We start from the raw sequence: 17243 nt of genomic DNA, 5'->3' as shown, positions 1-17243 counted from the left end.
GCAGATGTGCTTAAATATAGCTTTTTCCGATCATTTTCTGTCACATAATCTGTAACAAGAGTTTAAAAGAGCGGCGTAGTTCCTGGGTCTATGGTAGCAGAGTAACCTGAGGTAAAACTTGGGAAACAATTCAATGTTATTACATGGGGTTATGACTGTCAAGCATTTTCCTTCTTTGACCTGCCCCATCTGGATGGTTTTCTTTTAGTTTTCAAGTGGGAATTGAGTGCAAGGTAACAACTGTCCTCAAGAAAAAACAACGCAAAGGAAGTCATCCTAATATTATTCTCTTTTCTTCATCTTTTAAATCTCTTTTGCTCTGCTAACTCTTCCTTTCACCACCCGCTTCCTCTTCTAACATATAACATGACTACAAAGTCATACACTGCTCAAACCACAAATAAGAAACAGTCCTGGCCGGGCGAGGTGGCTCAAGCCTGTAATCCCAGCACTTTGGGAGGCCGAGACGGGCGGATCACAAGGTCAGGAGATCGAGACCACCCTAGCTAATACGGTGGAACCCCGTCTCTACTAAAGAATACAAAAAACTAGCCGGGCGACGAGGCGGGCGCCTATAGTCCCAGCTACTTGGGAGGCGGAGGCAGGAGAATGGCGTAAACCCGGGAGGCGGAGCTTGCAGTGAGCTGAGATCCGGCCACCGCACTCCAGCCTGGGCTACAGAGCCAGACTCCGTCTCAAAAAAAAAAAAAAAAGAAACAATCCTTCTGTTTTATAGCTATCGTTAGAATGGATGTGTTCTCAATTAATATTTTCCAGGCTTAGTCTCTATCTTTTTTCTTTTCTTTCTCTTTTCTTTCTCTTCTGTTTCAAACTGGACTGTTCTCCAGTTTTCCAACAGACTCCCAGGTTACTTTCTTTGTTACACAACTGTGTATGCTCAAATAATGAGACTCTTAAAGCTAGCCTCTCCAAAACATAATTTAAAAGTTAAATTATCTGCAAACATGGCAAACAAAAGCCAATAAGTATGGATGATTTTCTTTTCTTTTTTCTTAGAGACAGAGTTTTTGCTCTGTTACCAGGTTGGAGCACAGTGGCACAATCATAGCTCACTGTAATGTCCAACTCCTGTGCTCAAGTGATCCTCCTGCCCTAGCCTCCTGAGTAGCTGAGACTACAGGCATGCACTACCATGCCCTGCTTTTATTTTTAAAAAATTTTCTTTTTAGAGATAGGTTCTCACTATGTTGCCCAGGCTGGTCTCAAGCTCTTGGCCTTAAGCAATCCTCCTGCCTCAGCCTCCCAAAGTTCTGGGATTATAGGCGGGAGCCACCACACCCAGCCCTCCTTCTAGTTTAATGTAAAAACTGAAAGATTTTGAGTGTATCTGTACATTTGTTCTTAACCCAATGCTTTATTTAGTAAACCACATTATAACAATATTTATTGAGCTTGACAAAAGGATAAATTATTTTTCCTTACAAGCTCTAAGGCTACAGTTTTACAATTATTTTAAAACAACATCCTTTGAATGTGCTCAGACTAAAAACTAGTAAACAAACCCAGTCGAAAATTGAAATAAGATGGATTTGATTTATTAATACGCTATTAACAAATAGAAAATAACCACCAGCTCATACATATGGGCTTGAAGTAGGAAAGACAAGGCAAGGAATTCTCTTTCTTTTGTAAGCATTTATATGTGGAATTATATACACATCCCATAACAAATTCAGCTTGTCGCCACATAATCTACAGTTTTGTTCCGGCTTGACGTCAGACCTAAACAGCAAATGTGTAGAAGTCATGACTCAGGAAGGAGACCCGCCATGGCATTCTATCCTGTTCTGAAAATCACTCTGAACAATCACTGTTGGGCAGATGCTTCTCCCAAAACACACTGTGGGAGGTGCAGGTGGTGCTATCCTCCGTGGCCAGTTAAGACTCATGTCACACCCTCCCACGTGGTAAGGGCATCCTTCCCACATTTGTAGAAAAGGGGCTCCTGAGAGCTCTGAAAGTTGATGGAGGGCAATGTAGGAATAGGTTGGAATTTTATAGAAAATATATTTTAAGGAAACAGGCTCTCTCTATATAAGTATATGCATGTGTGTGTGTGTACACACATCTATAACTATCAACTATATACACACACACACCCCTATAAGCTATATGTAAACCTATATATACCCATCAGCTATGTACACACACACATACACACACACACTCAGGTATATATATATACACACACACCTATATATACCTATCAGTGTGTATATATATATACACACAGATACATATAGACACACATACACACTAAAATTTCTGGCATGCCCTTAAATTCTGTGTCCAAGGCAGATAACTCCATTTCCTCTTCCTAGTCCCATGGATGGACTCTCTACGTGGATTGGACTCATGAGAAGAAGAGAATTAATCTACTGTGAAGAGGATTATAGAAAGCAGCATTCTCAGACTGGGCACAGTGGCTCACACTTATAATCCCAGCACAAAAGCCCGAGGTAGGCGGATTGCTTGAGGCCAGGAGTTTGAGACCAGCCTGGACAACACAGCGAAACTCTGTCTCTACAAAGAAATACAAAAATTAGCCAGGTGCAGTGGTGTGTACATGTGGTCCCAGCTACTCTGGAGGCTGAGGTGGGAGAATCTCTTGCGCTTGGGAGGTGGAGGCTGCACTGATCTGAGATTGCACCACTGCCCTCCAGCCTGGGCAACAGAGCAAGACTTTGTCTCAATTAAAAACTAAACTAAACTAAACTAAACTAAAATAAAATAAAATAATAAAATAAGCAGAGTCCTGAGAGAGGGGCCAGAGAGGCTGTCCTGAACTGGTTTTTAATTTGTACTGGGAATATCTGAGGTATAATTATGTCAAGTATAAGTGAGTCACAGGATCTTTGAAAATGTAAAACAGAAATTTTATACATTCGAAAATATGGCTAGGAAACATAAGCTTGTCTTTAATGTGGGTAGTGGGTGGAAGGGTGGCCTCCAAAAAGGTACGTCCGTGTCCTAATTCCTGGAACCTATGAATGTGATCATATTTTTAAAAAAATACTCTTTGCTGGTGTGATTGAGCTAAGGATCTTGAGATGAGGAGATCATCCTGTAGGGCAGTGGTCTCCAACCTTTTTGGCACAGAGACTGGTTTCCTGGAATACAGTTTTCCTTGGACAGGGGAGGGAGATGAAGGGATGGTTTGGGATGAAACTGTTCCACCTCAGATCAGGCATTAGAGTCTCATAAAGAACACATAACCTCGATCCCTCGCATGGACAGTTCACAATAGGTTTCACACTCCTAGGAGAATCTAATGTCGCTGCTGATCCAACAGGCGGTGGAGCTTAGGCGGTCATGCTCGCTCGTCTGCTGCTCTCACCTCCTGCTGTGCGGCCTGGTTCCTAACAGGCCATGGACCAGTACGAGTCCTCAGCCCAGGAGTTGGGGACCCCTGCTATAGCGTCTAGGTGGGATCTAAATACACTGACAAATATCCTGATAAGGCTGAGGCAAAGGGAAGTTACACAGACCGAAGAGGCGGTGGCAACATGACCTAGAACATGGAGATTAAGATGAGACTCCAGCAAGCCAAGGAACCCCAGTGGCCACCAGAAGAGGAGTGCATAGATTCTCCCCCAGAGCCTCTACGGGAAGGCCATGCCTTGATTTTAGGCTTCTGGCTTTCAGAACTGTGAGCAAATATTATTAAATGTCGGCTGTGTTCAGCCAACAAGTTTGTGATCATCTGTTATGGAATCCACGGGAAACTAACAAAATATGGCAATGAATTGGCAAATGATAGCATGGATATTGTAACTCTGATGTTAGTGATGGTACTGCTGCAGAAGTGTTGTCATCTCCGTATTCCAAAAGTCCTGAAGATGAGACCGAGGCTGGGCCTTACGTAGAGTTACCATATATTTTACTGACCGAATCAGCACACTTTTGAGAAAAGAAGCAGGGAGTACCAATGAATACACCTGGACCCCCTGCACAAACCATGCCTCTTCTAGGCCGGCTGCCCTGTGTGATTAACAGCAAAAGCCATAAATTTTCAGCAAATTAGTCACCACTGGGAGTTAGTATTGGAGCCACAATCTCAGCTTATTAATCATAGATGTTGAAGGAGTTTGAGTGTATGATGCAGACTTTTCAGGGTGTTTCATTAAAAGAATCAATTCGAAAATTGAATACTGAGTGGCCTTTGAAGCAAGGATTTTGTGTTACACTCATCACCTTGCTGAGATATTAATAAAAGCAGTGAATCTGACTGCTGGGGAAAGAGAGCTATGGAAACCTGGAGGAGCGGCAGTGTCTGTTTTGGAACTTTGGCTGTCACTGTTCATAATCAGGAAGCCAACTCGCCAGTTTCTTCAGAGATGGCATAACTAACACACACGTCCACATTTATCATTAGCTGCAATATTTGCCATTCACTCTTAAGTCTCATGTTGTTTTAATTATTAAACAGGCTGAAGAGCCTTCGCATTTGAGTAAGAAAAGTAGAACAAAAATACATTTTTCTCATATTGAGGTGTACACAAGATCTTTGAATGAAGTAGGAAAGAATTATAACTTCATAATCATACAGTAGTCTATATTTTGGCTGTGACATTCCTAAATAGAGCAGTTAGCTTTATGTTTTGGTATAGAAATCTGAGTTCATCACGACAGTGCAAAGCTGGAAACTTTGATAATATGTCTGGTATTTCTCTGGTTTGAACTGTGCTAAATATGTAGCAATGAAAAAAAAAAGCTTTATTTCTAAGGGATATCAATGAGCAATAGCTAAGATTCAGCAATTAAAAATATTTCTGTGCACCAATGATGTGGGTGACATTCTGCTGCATGCTGGGATGCAAAGATGTGGGCACATTCTCCGTCTGTCCCATTTCTGCCTCTCCCTGCTCTGCACCCAAGGGGGATGACGCCACTGATGACTCTCTTGCCTTCTGGTTTCCAGTCAGGATGGGCCAGCAGACAGGAGCTCCTCGCTGGGGATCTTATGGCCTGGCTGCACCCTGTAGACAGGTGTGAGGGCCAAAGTAACTCTGTCTTGGATGTTAATCCACCCTGTTGACTTCTGGTTAACCCCAGTTCTGGGGATCTTCTGAGATTTCCAGTTTATCTGTTCCTTGTGTAAGAGCAGGGACTCACTGTAAATCCTGCCCTTAGGTGAGACAACCTTGATGTTATTGTACTTCAGTTGTCCCATGCATCCCTTCTGAATCACCCTTTCCCTATGGTATATAAGCCCTGGGTCTGAGGGTTGATAGCACAGGAATCCACCATCTTGTCTCACTGCCACCTGACACACAAACATGGCTTCTGTCTGTAAGTTCCTAGTAAATATTACTATCTAAGAATGATTTGTCAGCCTTTTTTTTTTTTTTTTTTTTTTTTTGGCCTCTTAGCTTCCTTGGACTGTAGGAATAGATTTGCATAGACCTGCTCACTGCAGAACATCAGGGCTCATCTCCTGTTGGTTAGCAGAGCCCCATCCACCCTGCTTTTTGTGATTGTGGAAGGGTTCCAGTAACTGCCTAGGTCTTGGGGTTGGTAAATAGGTGAGGGTCAGTGAGGCTGAGGAGCAGGTGAGAGAAGGGAAGGGAGAACACTCTATGATTGCTTTCATTTTCCTAATCCCAGCTCACATCTTTGTAAATAGTCCCTTTATTAAACTCTCTCCAAATTACTAATGTGTGGGTGCCAGGACACTGACAGATGAAGAAGACATGGAGATGATATGAACTCAGCATCCAGGAAATCAATTTCTAGCTGAAAGAGACAGCCATACGAAGAACCAACTGTAATACAAAGTGAAAACTTTACAGTAAAGGCCTGTGCAAAAAGGTGTCGGAGCACCAAGGAAAGAATAATGAAGATGTCCTTGGAAAGGTAGCGGTGACAAGGGACACAGTAACCTCCACCTAGAAGGTGGTGTTTGGGCTATTGGGGATGTTGGAGGTGGTGGGATTCTCTTGCATCTTTGTAGATCTCAAGACCTCAGAGATCTTGGGCTGTTTAGGTGAAGATGGTGGCACAGGTTCAGGAAGAAAGAAGAAACTCCTCGAAAACCCTTTATGTTGGAGTTCCCACTTTTACTGTTTTAAAATAATGTTACAAAATGAACTGAGCCGTGAGCCCAAGTCAGAAAGCTAGAGAGCCCTGAAGTTCTCACCAAATATACAGACATAGGCAAGTTTCCTCATCACCTCAGTCTAAATCACCTCATCTACCAAATGGAGAGGATAATTCTTACCCTTCCTCTTGTAGGAGGGCTTTGAGGCTCAGAATGAAATCGCGTTTGTGAAAATGTCGCAGGACTACAGCCCCATATCGGTGTGGAGCATCAGGTATAGGTAAAACTGGAATAAAGGCCAGGCATGGTGGCTCATGCCTATAATCCCAATATTTTGGGAGGCTGAGGTGGGTAGATCACTTGAGGTTAGGAGTTCGAGACCAGCCTGGCCACCATGGTGAAACCTTGTCTCTACTAAAAATACAAAAATTAGCATGGTGAAACCCCTTCTCTACAAAAATAATTAACTGGGTGTGGTGGTGCATGCCTGTAGTCCTAGGTACTCAGGAGGCTGAGGCATGAGAATCACTTGAACCCGGCAGGTGGAGGCTGCAGTGAGCCAAGATCGTGCCACTATACTTCAGCCTGGGTGACAGAGTGAGACTCTATCTCAAAAAAATAAAAATAAAAAGTAAAAAATCCTATAGACCATTCGTTTGTTTTAAATGTTCTTCAATTTAGGTTTGCCTGATGTTTCTTTTTATTCAACTCAGGTTATATATTTTTGGGAGGAACACTGAGTGATGTTGTGTCCTTCCCAGTGCATCTTATCAAGAGTCATAGAAGATCTGTTTGTCACATTATTGGTGATTAACTTTACTTGACTAAAGTTATTTATGCCAGGAAAGTAATATTTTATCTTTGTTATCAATAAGCATCTCAGCCTGGTCAACATGACAAAAACCCATCTCTACTAAAAATACAGAAATTAGCCAAGTGTGGTGGTGGGTGCCTGTAGTCCTAGCTACTCAGGAGGCTGAAGCAGGAGAATCACTTGAACCCAGGAGGCAGAGGTTGCAGTGAGCTGAGATGGCACCACCGCACTCCAGCCTCGGCAACAGAGCTAGACTCTGTCTCAAAATAAATAAAAAATAAGCATCTTGTGGGGAGATAATTTACTTTCATATGTTTTTGGATTTATATAATGGGGAAGGTGGAGGTCAAGAGTTAAGTTTTATACAAGTTAAATTTAGAATTCAATAGGCAATCAGATATATCAATTTGAAGCTGAGAGAGAGATTCTCTAAGATAGTATGCTATACGATAGATGACAAATTGAGTGAGTTGAGGAGAAAATAGTAGGTAAGGAAGTCAAGACAGCCTTTGTAAAAATTTATAAATTTAGGTTGTGATAAACAGCAGAATAATGGGATTAGTAGCTGACAGAGGGTATAAGGTCAAGAAAGCATTTCTTTTAATGTTGGGAAATACAAGAGCATTATGATATGCTGATAGGAATGGTCCTGTGGAGAGGAGGAGGTGGCTAGGGCAGCAGAGAGAGAAGCACAGAAGCAGTAGGGTGTCTGAGGCTCATTGCACTGTAGTCAGGGTGGATTATTGGCGTCCAACCCAAGCTCTGCCACCTCCAAGGTTACCTGTGTGTCTTTGGTAAGTCAATAAAACTCTTTGTACCTCAGCTACATTTGAAAAAGAGGACTGTCAAGAGGATTAAGTTAGACGACCTTTGTAAAGAACAGGACAGAGGCTGCCCACATAAGTGCTGTGTAAATGTAAAGTTAAATATGATCTTGAGCTCCCTGTCGTTTAGTATCTTAGAATCCTTTTGTCTCTTTGAACTGAATTCTGGGAGATTTCCTCGGGTCTTTCTTCTCTTTCATTGGATGTAGGTCTGTCATTTAACCTATCTTCTGAGTTTTTAACTTCAATAGCTATATTTCTATTTCTAATTCTGTACAGATTCTCCTTTCTTTACTGGCCTGATTTTTCATATTGATTCTATTCTCTCTCAGAACTTTTAATCATTTAAACATAGTTATTATGTAGGCCCCTTTTAATAGTTTCTAAGAAACTAGATCTGTCAGCCTTGTTTGTATTCTCTCTCAGAACTTTTAATCATTTAAACATAGTTGTTATGTAGGCCCCTTTTAATAGTTTCTAAGAAACTGGATCTATCAGCCTTGTTTCTATTCTCTCTCAGAATTTTTAATCATTTAAACATAGTTGTTATGTAGGCCCTTGTTTGTATTCTCTCTCAGAACTTTTAATCATTTAAACATAGTTGTTATGTAGGCCCTTGTTTCTATTCTCTCTCAGAACTTTTAATCATTTAAACATAGTTGTTATGTAGGCCCCTTTTAATAGTTTCTAAGAAACTAGATCTGTCAGCCTTGTTTGTATTCTCTCTCAGAATTTTTAATCATTTAAACATAGTTGTTATGTAGGCCCCTTTTAATAGTTTCTAAGAAACTGGATGTGTCAGCTTTTTCTTTGGCCTCCCAGCTTCCTCAGAATTTGGGGGTAGATTTGCATAGACCTGCTCACTGCAGAACCTCAGAGCTCATCTCTTGTCAATCGGCACAGCCCCATCTGCCCTGCTTTCTGTGATTCTGGAAGGGGTCTAGTAACTGCCTACGTTTTGGGGTTGGTAAATAGATGGTAAACAGGTGGTTTAGACTGAGGAAGTGAAGAAACTTGCCTATGTCCATACATTTGGTGAGAACTTCAGGGCTCTCTAGCTTTCTGACTTGGGTTCATGGCTCAGTTCACTTTGTAACATTATTTTAAAATAGTGAAAGTGGAAACTCTGAAATAAAGGGCTTTTGAGGAGTTTCTTCTTTCTTCCTGAACCTGTGCCACCATCTTCACCTAAACAGCCCAAGATCTCTGAGATCTTGAGATCTACAAAGATGCAAGAGAATCCCACCACCTCCAACATCCCCAACAGCCCAAATAGTTCAGTTTGGTGGGGAGCAGCTGTTTTTTCTGTATTTTTATATCTGCTGACTTCCCTTATGTGGTTCAGTTTTTTGTTTGTCTTGTGGTTTATATGTTTTTTACTGTGAGCTCATCCTCAACTGAAGTCGTCTGTTCCTGTGGGTGTCCCAGGAGCCCGGGCAGGGAAGATGTCCCTGCAGATTTGTTTTGCATTTTCTTTTGCCAAATGTTCTGCGGGTTTCACTGGTTTGGGAACCGTATTTATGTGAACTTGGCAGCGATGATTGGGTAAATCAAGACTCTACAGTTGCAAGTGTCTTGAAACTGGTATTTCATTTCTGTAGGATAATTTTTGTTTGTTTGTTTATCTGATGTTTTACCTTTCAATCAGAGCCCTAATCAGTGATGGGCTAATAATAGCTTTTCTAGTCCTTTCCAGGGACTTAGCTGCCTACAGAACTTTCCAGTCTCAGTTCCCTACTTTGCAGAGGCCTGAGATCACACCACATTCCCCTCTTGACATATTAAAACCTCACCCTTTTGGATCTGTATTGTGGTTTCATGTCTCCCTGGGCCATGAGAGGTGGCTGGTAAGCCTAATCCCTCTGCCTGAGATCTTTCTTGCTGTTGCTGATACCTAGAGACTGTTCATCTGTTCTTTCGATTTTGACTATGTGTTTTAATTTTCTGTGGTATTTTAAATGTTTCTAGAAGGGATGGAGTCCAGTTTAGTTCAAATAACCATGTTGCTGGAGCCAGAACTCTGCTACTTAATATAATAGGTATAGATCTATAGATATTGTACAGAGACCCAGCCTGGATATTTTCCTGAAGAATATGCAAACCATCCTTTTGTCTACAGTCTCTGAATTCCACTCCTAGCTTAAGCCAGATGAAGAGCTCTATACCAGGAATGCATCTCCCCAGGGCTCTGGTAGAATTGCTTTTCCTGACTTGCAGTTTGGCACAATAACCTCGGCTTATATAGGCAGATTTTATAAGAAACAACTCCATAAAAATCCCCTCTTGGCCTTGGCAGTAGGGATATTGAAGACGACGTTATGCCATTTGTCAAGACTACTCCCAAGTAACTGGATTGTTTTTATTTTATGGAAACTCTGATTGAGTAACTACTGATGTTTTCCTCTTTGAATGGACTTACAGCCAAGTTTGTGGCCAACTTCTAATAAGAGTATAAGATTCTTGGCATGCGTTAGTGGATTTTAACCCCAGTCTTGGCTTCATCTCATTTTACTATGCTTATGCTTATTTTCTCTTTTACTCTCATATACTTTAAGTGTATGTTCTCTTGCTATATTTTATTTATCTCTGTAAACCATTTAATGTCTTTGACAGGGTGTGGTGAGTGATGTGGCTTTACATAAATGACATTAATGTGCAAAGTATGAAGCTAGCTGAATGGCAAATTGGCTTCTATGAGTATCTTCTAGGGGCACAAAACAATTTATAATCCAAGTGCCATAAGAGAGTTATAAATATCATAGAATAACAAGCAGCCATTAAAAATTGCTCTTGAAGAATGTTTAAAGAAATGAGACAGACGACAACAGCAAGCTGTTTCTATAAGGGTCCTCCATCACACACACACACCAATAGGAGATAATGGGTCAATAATGGTGACCTCCTTTTAGTAGGATTTGGGTTGATTTTTAAAAATGTATTCTTTATTTTCGAAAGTTTCCACAACAAACATGTATTTCTATTATAATTCTAAAATGGAGAGAAGGATGAATATTGCTGTGTCTCTGAGTCTCAGGAGGAAACATTCACCCGAAAGATTCAAATGAAGAGGCTTGAAAGATGGGATCATTCAGGTGTGTGCTGGGTTAAAGATCAACAAAGGTTGCTCAGGTGCCCAAAGATTAATAAGAAAGGGAACTATTACCATGGTAGGAAATGAATAAATAGAGCTGGAGCCTGCAGTGGGGGCTGTTCCACTGGATCTGTCATCCTAGAGAAACACGGCCGCTTTCGGAGATGCTGCACCCAAAGCAGGGAGGCAGAAGGAAAGAAATGCTGAGACCTTTCTGTCCTTTACCCTCTGTGATGACTAATTTTATGTAGTAACCTGATTGGGTCATAAGGTGCCCAGATATTTGGTCAAACATTATTCTGAGTATTTCCAGGAGGTATTTTTACCCTCTGTGATGACTAATTTTATGCACTAACCTGATTGGGCCATAAGGTGCCCAGATATTTGGTTAAACATTATTGTCAGTATTTCTGGGAGGGTGTTTTTGGACGCAATTAACATTTATATTGGTAACTGAACAAAGAAGGTTGCCCCCCCTCTTTTGTTTTTTTTTGAGACAGAGTCTTGCTCTGTTGCCCAGGCTGGAGTACAGTGGCGTGATCTCTGCTCGCTGCAAGCTCCACCTCCCAGGTTCATGCCATTCTCCTGCCTCAGCCTCCCGAGTAGCTGGGACTACAGGCACCCGCCCCCACACCTGGCTGATTTTTTATTTTTTTAGTAGAGATGGGGTTTCACCGTGTTAGGCAGGATGGTCTCAATCTCCTGACCTCATGATCTGCCCACGTCGGCCTCCCAAAGTGCTGGATTACAGGCGTGAGCCACCGCACCGGCCCTAGAAGGTTGCCTTTCCTTATGTGAGCAGGCCTCATCCAATCAGTCAAAAGCCTGAAAAGAACAAAAAGTTGGACCCTCCTCCAAGTAAAAAAATATTCTTCCTGCCTGATGACCTTTGAGCTGAAACATCAACATTTCTAATACCTTTGGACTTGAACTGGGATATTGGCTCTTCCTGGGTCTCTAAGCTGCCAGCCCTTAGCCTGGAAATTCACGATCAGCTCTCCTGGGGTTCCAGCTTGCTGACTTACTGTGCAGATCTTGGGACCTGTCAGCCTCCATAATCAAATGAACCAATTCCTTTTAAGACATCTCTTCATACTAGTTTTGTTTCCCTGGACAACCCTGACTGCTACATCTCTCATCTCCGGCTAGTGCCTCCCAGCCAGCAGGGGAGCCTGGGGGATGCCACTTCCTGGGACCCAGAGCAGAGCAGAGGAGGAGAGGGTGTAGTTCCCAGGGCTGTGTGTGTTAAGTGGGGGAGAGGGAACAAACAGAGGCAAATTCAGCACTGTGGTAGTTCAGAGAAGGAATAGATGGGAATCAATGGAGAAAATTGTATGTAGAGGTGCAGTTTAAGCTATTTTTCTGAGGATTAAGTGGAACTATGATTGAAAATTATTTAATAGCTATAAACTTCTATAGTATGCCAGCTCTTATTAAGACTAAGCCATATAGTACTGCACACTATAGCATGGTGCTACTTATGCAATAAAAGTTATAATAATTATATGAATACTGTACTGAACGCTTACCATGTGCCAGATACTATGATAAGTGCTTTACATGAGAAGCTGGATGTATCCTTTTTGACTATTGGATAACGACGCAGTAACACAGACCCCTTCACAGAGGCCTAGGTATATACGTGCAAATCCAGCAAGCCTTGGAAGAATAGTTGCCGTTTTGCTCAGGTACTCTGAAAGTAAGAGGCTCTAACCCATTTATGCCTGAGGTTGCAATTTTTTGAATTTTTGCAATCAGACCTTGGCGATGACCTTGAGCAGTAGGATATAAATAACTCCCACATGTTTAGTGTTCCAATAATGGAACACTATGCTTAAATGGTCCAAGGATGGAGAAGACCATGCTGCTATATTGAGTTTCATGTTCATTTGGTACAATACCAGTTATTGCCAGAGCAACACTGTCTTTGCAGTCAAGCCAAAGCTACTTCATGTATTAAGAAAACAATGTCTGAAGCTTTGCACCAGGAATGGTGTATGTCCTTGCAAGAGGGGAAAAGCCGGGCAGCATCAAACTCCTCCCACTGGAGCAGCCTGCTGAGCATCTCCCTGGCCTTGGACCCTGGCCATGGCACACAAGTAAGCAAAACCAAGAAGAAAATGTAGAAGGGTGTGTGACTAAACATTTCAGTCCCGGAAAGAAGACAGGATTTGCTCGGCTTTCTGCTGATGTGAAATTCTGTTTTGTCTGGGTCTTGATGAACCTTAAAGTGGTTGTCATCAGGCTGTCAGATGTCCTTAGGAGCCTTGATAGGAAGAGGGAAAAAAAAAAGCACAAATGAAAACAAGTCAAGTTGAAAGGGATTAGATTGTCCTCTGCAAAGTGATCATGCCCAGAGCAAGGCAGGGGAAGCTTCTCTTTGCTGTCCCTGGGCCTCTAACAGGCAGAGCAAGTTCAAGGTCAGCCTGGGAGGTACCTGACACCAGAGTCTGAGTCATATCTGCCCTTGGCTGGCTCTTGTCACCAACAGACCAGAAAGGAATATTGAGGCTTGTTCAGGGCTCTCTAGACCCCAGTCAAGCACGTTTTGTTTTATGGCTTTTACATCATGAAGAACACTATAGCCCACGTGGGCTTTGATGGCTCATGTCAGGAGCCACCATTGTTGTTATCTCCTGAATTAAGGTGTCCAGTGAGCCACTGATCCTGAAGAACAAGACAAGACTGACCACAGACCCCAAAAGGAAGCAAGAATACAACCTTTGAAGTTGGTGGCCAACAACAGGTCAGAGATTGACAGGTACCCACACAGCTTTAAGACTAGTATCATATGGCTACCCAGGACCTGGGAGCAGTGCTGCAGAACAGGAGAGAAAGGGACCAGCTGTTCCCATAGAACTTCAGGTCACAGGTCTGGGAGCCAGGGGACCTTGGTTCTAGTCCCGAGTCTCCCTCTAAGTTGTCTTATGGCCACAGATGGGTGAAATAGCTTCTCTGGCCTCAGCTTCCTCATAATTAAAATGACACGGTTGTGCCACGTGGCCTCCAAGAGCATTCCCAAAAGCCAGAGGGTACAGTCATGACCTTCACAGACTAAGAGAGTGGGCCCTTAAACATGGCTTCCTAGTTTCTTTGATGCTGGTGGAATCTTTTAAGGGAGGAGCAGAAAGCCTCAGCTCCAGGGCTGTGTCTATGCTGCCTGGGGCCCCTTGGATTCTGATGAGTCTGTGGTTAGCTGACCTCTAGCTCTGGTCTAAGAGAGTTTTGCAAATGGCAGACAAGTTGTTGCTGGCTTATCCCACACCGTGGCAAACATCACTGATGCATCATGATATTATTTTCCTCAAAACCCTTCTCCCCTCACAGCCCCGAGCAAATGCTATTAACTAATTAGAGTAAGCTTTCTAGATGAAACGTGTCTTCCCTGCTCTTGTCTCTTTCTTTCCAGTTTGACAGGCTTCATTGTACAGCATCAAAATGAATTGGCTTTTATGGGAAATTCAGTTATTCTATAAGATGACACTTTTTTTAAAAAAACAAAAAGTAGGGCTTTAAGTGATTGAACTCTTTAGGCAATAGTCTTTGTTTTTAAGTATTATATTAATGAAGAAATTTGTGCTCATAATTTCGCATTGGGTAAACAAGGACCACAGAGAAACAGGAAACATGTGTGGGCCTCCGGTTAGTTCCCTGGAAGAAGCATCCTGAAGTTACTCATAACACGTTCAGTGATAATACTATTTTCTTGGTTCTGAGTAATGATGTTACTTGCATCTCTTCTGGGAGATTTCCATAGCCTAATGGAGTTTCACAACATCTGGCTCTCATTATCTTTTACTTAATTTGACTTAGTTGGTTTAATTTAGATTGCTTTGCGCCCAGCTACCTTATTCACTCCGTCCTTGTAGGTACACGTAACAGTTGTTGAAAGGCAGCTGTCACATCCACACCCAAACTGAGCTAAAAATTCTTCTGGGTTTGTAAGTCACAACTGGGTTAAAAATTCTCCTGGGTTTGTCTTACGTCATCGACTCTGATGTTTTGATACTCTTTCCGGAATCAGTTCCAAGTTATCCATGCTATAATTAGCATAGCATCCTACACTAGGACGTTTTTCTATCACTGTCAACATACAAAGTTTGTGTATATTCTTGATTCCCATTCACTGCCACTTTGATTTTTGCCTAATAAAACTTGTTTAACTTTTCATATTCTTTACTCACTCAAAGATAGTTTCTTCTATAATTCACAGCAAGGAACCGAGACAACGAGAAGTGGGGAGTACAGGTGAGGAAGTCTTGTCTCAGGAGGAGACAGGTTTTCATGAGGACGCAGCAGGTCATCTGGGAGAAACTGAGAATGAGGAAGGACTTGATAAGAGGGCATCCAGTTCTGCTGAACACTCTTGAATAAAGGGGAGGCCACAAGTGCCCACATCTGGATGAGGAGCCCAGTTGGTGGGCATGGAACAGACCTTGACACAGAAGAGAATGGAGATATGGGGGCCATGTCCTGGAACCCTGGCTTGGTGTTGAAATAAATTAGAAGCTGACTTGCTGTGCAGCTGATAAAGCTTCTATTTCAGGGCCCTTCGGTTGCATGGGCCTTTCCCAAGACCCCAGGAAAGGGCTTAGCAATGTGCTCACATGGTCTGATGTTCTTAAATGCAAACAATTTTTTTAGAGATATCTTAAGCATGATTGTTCAACACCTCTGTCTCTGTCCACTTCTGCCTTCCCTCCATCCTTCTTCTTGCCTTGAGTGTGTTTGGAGATCACAGGCGTTTTGAGGCTCCCTCTAAGAGGAAGTTAAATGAAGGATCCAGTTAACTGGGTTTTGTGGGATGTATTTGTGAGATTCACAGTCACTGTTGTGTAGGGTTAAGTTACTCCAAGCTGTCCCAGTATGGAGTAGATTCCATACTGTGGCCCCCATGCTGACCTGCCCTGCAGTGATGTGATTGTGCAGGGCCAGGTCATATTGTGATCAGGACGTGGCCTGTGTACTGGCACTGTATGGCTGGATAGTGGAAGAGAAGCTAGTATACAACACGTGGAGACCAAAACTGGTCTGTGGACAATTCTCCCTATCATCAGACATGTACAAAGCTAAGTAGAGGATTCTATTTTCAACAACACCTGCTCAAAACGGAAGAGCTCTCCTGTCAGTAGACTCCATCATCCACTGTCTAAAACAATAAAAGTCCCATACAATATTTTTCTTTGTTAATGGACATCAGTGAAATGACTTGTTCAGGCTTCTCATGTGTGTAGAGCACAGACCTATGCCAGTACTACAAACAGGGAGTGAGTCTGTGTGCAAAGTTATGTGCCTTATGGCGGGGCGTGGTGGCTCATGCCTGTAATCCCAGCACTTTGGGAGGCCAAGGTGAATGGATCACTTAAAGCCAGGAGTTTGAGACCAGCCTGGCTGACATGATGAAACTCCGTCTCTACTAAAAATACAAAAAAATTAGCCTGGAATGGTGACACGTGACACGTGCCTATAATCCCTACTACTAGGGACACTGCAGCAGGAGAATTGCTTGAACCCAGGAGGTGGAGATTGCAGTGAGCCAAAATCTCACGCCACTGCACTCTTGCCTGGGTGACACAGTGAGACTCTGTCTCCAAAAAAAAAGTCATATGCCATACACAACTTAGCACATTGCCTTGTATCTCAGAATATCTTAATTCATCTTGTCTTAACAAAGTCTGGTGGTTCCAGAGGAAACAATGTACAAAATAGTTACTGCACAAATGATCCTGTGATAAAAACTCCTGAGCTCAGTCATTCATAATTAGTCAAGGTGTATAGCAGAAGATTTGATTAAACAGTAATGCAGCTTCATACAGCAATGCAACATTGTAACCATTTAAATGCATTTGAATTGCTCTTCTGTATGCCTTAATCTCAGATGAATTTGGGATATTTCTTCAGATCTATGTTCATGTTAAAATTCAAATAAGAAGAAGGAAGCAGCCTAGTGGAAACTCAAACTGTAAACTGAAAGGGATAAGACTGGCAGAACTGAAAATGTCCCAGACTCTCCTATATGTCATAGTAGAAACTTGAAAAGCCAAAACAAACAAATAAAAACTGCTGGTTAAAACTCATGAGGATACGGAAGAAAGTGAAGAATGGCAAGAATATATAGGTAATCGAAATGACACAGAAGAATTTAAAAAGATGATGATGGTCAGGACACTCTTAAATGGGAAAGAAAAATACCAGAATATTAAATATTAAAATAAAAGTGAAGTAAGACACAGTTTGTACAAACAATACGCAGAAGCCAATAGCAGCTTCATTTGACGAATTCACATACCTTGATAAATACTGTGATCTCTCTTTACAGCTTGTTACACCATTTAATGAAAATATAGTAGGTTTTTCCCTCCAAAATTATTTATCCCAATAATACAGAAAATTAAACAACATACAGGCATATTTTTGAAAAGAAGTTTTAAAAATAGGTATTCTGGGGAAAAA

The 17243-nt window shown here is 42.0% G+C and overlaps 1 long non-coding RNA gene across 1 annotated transcript in view; it reads left to right on the top strand.

The window, feature by feature from the left end:
- LOC117092779 overlaps window positions 1-17243 on the top strand; it is an 87586-nt gene that overhangs the window by 37183 nt on the left and 33160 nt on the right. The gene's annotated exons all lie outside the window — the stretch shown is intronic.

Source organism: Trachypithecus francoisi, unplaced genomic scaffold (genome assembly GCF_009764315.1).
Source record: "Trachypithecus francoisi isolate TF-2019V2 unplaced genomic scaffold, Tfra_2.0 Contig01440, whole genome shotgun sequence".
Lineage (NCBI taxonomy): Eukaryota > Metazoa > Chordata > Mammalia > Primates > Cercopithecidae > Trachypithecus > Trachypithecus francoisi.
This window is presented reverse-complemented; position numbering and strand designations above follow the sequence as displayed.